The sequence below is a fragment of the Schistocerca cancellata genome, chromosome 5 (assembly GCF_023864275.1).
Source record: "Schistocerca cancellata isolate TAMUIC-IGC-003103 chromosome 5, iqSchCanc2.1, whole genome shotgun sequence".
Classification (NCBI taxonomy): domain Eukaryota; kingdom Metazoa; phylum Arthropoda; class Insecta; order Orthoptera; family Acrididae; genus Schistocerca; species Schistocerca cancellata.
Genome location: NC_064630.1, coordinates 769,197,029 through 769,202,253, shown reverse-complemented (window position 1 = coordinate 769,202,253; position 5,225 = coordinate 769,197,029). Strand labels below are relative to the sequence as shown.

The following is a 5,225-nucleotide window of genomic DNA, read 5'->3' as shown; positions in this document are numbered from 1 at the left end:
AAATTTATTACTTTCAAAATCTTTTCTTAAAGAATTTGCTTTATTTACTAGCGATTCAACAAGAACATTAACACACTATAAGAGCGTGGAAGTGGTTGCCAAGAAGTAGCTGATAGAAACAAATTAAACTTCCTGGCAGATTAAAACTGTGTGCCCGACCGAGACTCGAACTCGGGACCTTTGCCTTTCGCGGGCAAGTGCTCTACCATCTGAGCTATCGAAGCACGACTCACGCCCGGTCCTCACAGGCTAAGCCATGTCTCCGCAATATCCTTTCTTTCAGGAGTGCTAGTTCTGCAAGGTTCGCAGGAGAGCTTCTGTAAAGTTTGGAAGGTAGGAGACGAGATACTGGCAGAAGTAAGGCTGTGAGGACCGGGCGTGAGTCGTGCTTCGGTAGCTCAGTTGGTAGAGCACTTGCCCGCGTAAGGCAAAGGTCCCGAGTTCGAGTCTCGGTCGGGCACACAGTTTCAATCTGCCAGGAAGTTTCATATCAGCGCACACTCCGCTGCAGAGTGAAAATCTCATTCGAGAAACAAATTAAATTTCAATCAATGGAAATGTTATTTATAAAAGCCTTTTCAAAAACAGATTTAAAATTTATAAGCAGAAAAGCACCCTCGCAATATCAAGTTACAATTTAACCAATGTAAATTTTATTTCTAAAAGATTTTTCAAAACAGATTTAAAATTCTGAGCAGAAAAACACCATCGAAATATCAAGTAACAATTATTCAGAGGCAGAATAATTTATTTATTTATTTATTTATTTATTTTTTACAGTAGGAGCCTTCGGGCTGAGAAGATTCCACACCCTTTCAACACGGCCGTAGTCGTGACCGCTCACAACAACCTCTGAAAGACTACACTGGTGCAAATCTGCAACACACCAGAGTACCTTAAACTAAAAGTTTTAACAACTCACACAAACACATTAACTATACACCCTGTAAGAGGGATGGAAATGGTACAAACACTCACACTAAGAAATTATTTTCCACTAAAAGTGCAATTTGTTTTTAAAAGGGCTCTTACGGTGGAAGGGTGGCAACTTTATAAAACTGACTAAATAAAACCTGAAATTCAGACTTACATAAAGTGTACAACATGCTCTACATTACACATATACCGCCTCGCAAGATGATAGGCAAGATAAAAACATTTCAGGAATTCGGCCTTTAGCTTAATTCTATAAATTCGTTAACACCGAATCCGACAAACATGACAGAGGCAGCTATGGACGTATGGCAGACCGACAGACAGACAGACCGACACTAACTGCCTAAGAAATGCGGACGCAGAACAAACGAGCAAGCTGGGGCGAGAGACTGACCAACAACACAAGTGGAATTTAACAAGTAACTGAAACAACATATCACTAATCACTCAGCTTCTAATAACGGCGATTTCTGGCGAAGACCTGGCGCAGCACGCCCAACGCTCTCCCGAACCGTCCGCTGGCAGCCGCTACAACGGACGCAGGAAGGCGCGCCGATCTCCCGTCTCACGGCGTCTCAGCTCGCCCCGGCCAGACCGACGTCGTGGGTTGACTCCTGTTGCTCTCGTGTCGGCCGCGAAGCCACTACGCCTCGCTATACGGCGCGGCCACTGGACTCACGTGGGGACCTCACATGCGCCGACGCTCCAGGCGGACAAGTCATCTGGTGTCGCAGTGTGCGACCGACCAACGAACAATCCAACCGCCAATGACCGTTGCCCGAGCAACTCGAGCAGACTAGCGGCCTAACGCGCAGACTCAGATGCAGGAACTCAGCCCCGACTGGGCGACCACTAGCTGAGTTCTGTTACTGGCGGAGTGGCAAGACTCTCATTTTCGGGCTTTAAGGTTTGATCCAAATGAGAGACATACTAGCACTCCGACGACCGACAGACACTAACTGCCGCACAAATGCAAACGGGAGTCAGACCAGCAACTGGTGATTCGAGACTGACCTGGCCTCACTCCAACTGACCGACCTACTAGACTCGCCGAGACTGACAGACTCCCCTTGGCGAGTTTTTTTTTTCCTTTATTGATTTTCAATTCGCCCCCGAAGGGGGCTGGCTGGCAGCAGCTTAGTACACTGCTCTACAGCCTACAGACTTTTATTTTAAAAAGCGGAAGAAGAAAAGAAACAAGAAAAACAGGCGATAAAATGGTGATGTCAAGTGTAAAATGGCGGAAAAATGCGGAAAGTTAAAACAGAAAGCAAAAGGGGTTGGCAACGTTAATAAAAGACACAGGAATCAGACAAGTAACATAGCCCACACACAATTAAAAAAACACGGCGACAGTCTGGTTTCTGTTCACAAGAGATAAAAGGCACACTCAGCGACAGTATGATGGCCGTTCGCAACACTTCCCAAAAAACACAACACGGAACACCCACTGTAAAACACTCATTGTAGAACACTCAATGTAGAACACTGCACGAAAGTGGCGGCACAAAGATGACACTCCTGAGCCAAAGGCAAATGGGGGGAGGGGGGGCGGGACCTGGAGGAGGGGGAAGAACAAGGAGGGAGGAAGGAAAAAAACAAAAAAAGGGGGGGGGTAACCAAGGAGGGAGAGGACTAATAAAGGGGGAGAAGGGCAGACGCGAGAGGGAATGAGAGGAGGCAGAGGAGGGAATGTAAAAGGACTCGGGGGAGTGACCACTTGGCGAGCTTATAGCTCCCCTTAAAATGCACATGAACAGGCAACCTTTTCCGTTTTCCACCAGAGGGAGACACCAAAGCTGCGATTGCCACAGCGGCGCCACCGCCAGAAACGGAGGGCGACTGCTTCACACTACGCGCTGCGGAGCGCTCTTCAAAACAGCAAATTTTACCGCGGCTCATTCTGTACTCAGATGTAACGGAACAAAAATTGTAGAACTCGTTATTAATGGACAAAGGTTCACATAAGTCCCTGTAAAGCTGTAAGCAGCAAATGGTATTCTGTAAATGGCGGAACAGAAAAAAATCAAAGGAATTTTTGGATATTATTTACCATTTTCGGTTTATTCTTTACTGTGGCTGCGTATTGAGCCGCGTAATATTGATAGCCACACATCAGCCATTGCTTAAACTGGATACAGCAATAAATATAATCTTTGCCGGCTGACGTTTTTTTGTGAATTGTCATTGGTGTCCGTCATGTTCGTGTGCTGGGAGTAATATTTAAATCACAACAGTTGTAAAGCAGTGACATGAAGATGGGCCGAGGTGCATGTTTCCATACAACTTGGATTATCTAAAGATTATGCTCAGTTTAGCCGTTCGCGCCGCAATTACAGAATAAATACGAAGAATTTCATCACGTGTCGTGGAATTCGTGATTTTTCTGAACCAAATGTAGCTTGAATGTTTTGCAGAAAGAACAACTAGAACAATAAACAACATATCCTGTGATCGTAATTAATTGTTGTCAGCAAAAGCTTTTATTGTCTGTATCATTTGTGTATCTTAAGTGCGAAAACAGTCACACAGTCCCACTATCAGGTTGCCTATGTAAGTCTTCAAGGGATAGCAAAAATTTAATTTTTAGTACCTGTTTCATGTATGTATTGTATGTACATTGCAAAAAAAGCTTCATGAGACGTAGCAGCTATATTCTGTATTCAAAATTCTCGTTTTGACCACGAGTACTCGTTTTATTTCTTTCATCCTTCGCCATTCGGCATTATGCCGTTTTTTTCCTTAGAAAATAGAGTAATTCCGAAACGTGTAAGGATGAAAGAAGTAAAACAAATATTTGGGGTTGAGAACAGAATTGTACTATAAGTATAATAAGTATAATTTTTGAGCGAATTGAAAAATTTGTAACTACTCGTTAAGAGGTACAACCTTGCATTAAAGGTTTAATAAAGTAAGTGAAGTATTAAAGGTAGAAACGGTTTGTACGTCTCGAGGTAGAGTAATTCACGGTTCGAAAATTACCCACCATCATCGAGTATTTGAGAATGTGAAGCAGTTAGTGGCTTGCAGCAAATTTTATACGTATTTTCAAACCTTATCGAAATACTGTCACGCTGACGCCGCCCGCAGCATAATGAAACGGAAAAACTTTATCGCTTAGTACATTACTCTGTTCGTGCAGTAAAACTTCGACATCAAATGTACGTTTTTGATTTATTACTTCTGTACTACTAATTCTATTTACAATACATTTTGCAGACAGTGTTCACAAATATGATTCGATGTCCGTGGAATATGATATCGTAGTACAATAAATAGGTCAGGAGATGCGACGTCATAAATACTGTGATGAGTGATAACTAGCAAGACTATACAGGGTGAGAATCCGAAACTATGATACTAGCTGCAACGTTTGTGGGACAAATGTTGCATGGGACAATGGTAGCCATAATATGACGTTGGTTTTTTGTTGCTAGGTGCGGAGATATGAAGGTCAACTTTGTTTTCTTTAAATGTGATGCTATATTTTGGTACTTATTTTCTGAAAGCGGCTATAGAGACGAATCCAATGATGTATAACAGTAAGGTATTTCAAGGTCAACGAAGGTCAAAAAGGTGGCATGAACGTCCATTTACAGAAGGTGTTCGAAGTGATGACCATTGGTATCAATGTAGTGCTGCAATCTTTCTATCATGGATTGAGTGGTATTCCTTATCACTTTGGTACTTATCGAAGCACATGCTCTGACAATTCTCTCTCGTATATCGTGCAAATAGTAAACATTTACGGATAAGGCGTATCACTCTAACGTGCTATTGATACGTAAACACCATTCGACGGTTTCACAATAGAACACTAACAGGAACAGTAAGACCAGTATTGTCGAATCAAGCGAATGTGAATGAAGTATTCCTTCGAAGAACAAGTCGATATGCTTCTCATTTACGGTGAATGCGAACGAAATTCAGTGAGAACTAGAAACTTATACGTTGAAAAATATCCTCAGTGTACTCACCCTACACGTTGTACATTTAAATACGTATACGATAAATTGAGAACAAGTGGATCTTTAACGCTTCGGAATCATATCCGGCAAAGGAAAGCTACTAACGAGGAAACGGAAATTGGTACTTTTGCCACTGTGGTTCGGCATCCTGGTGTTAGTTCGCGTCAAATCGCAAGGGAATCTGCATGAGCCAGTGTTCTGCATCGCCATAAATATCATCCTTACCATATCAGTCTCCACCAAGAATTAACTGGTACGGATTGTATGCGTCGCATTTAATTCTGTCGATGGGCTCAAATTCCGATTCAGAGGGATGACACA

The 5,225-nt window shown here is 42.8% G+C and overlaps 1 non-coding gene across 1 annotated transcript; it reads left to right on the top strand.

Moving 5' to 3' along the window:
- Window positions 1-386: 386 nt before the first annotated feature.
- Trnat-cgu (transfer RNA threonine (anticodon CGU)) lies at window positions 387-461 on the top strand. Its single transcript has one exon. It is a non-coding gene; the product is annotated as a tRNA-Thr (tRNA).
- The last annotated feature ends 4,764 nt before the right edge of the window (window positions 462-5,225 follow it).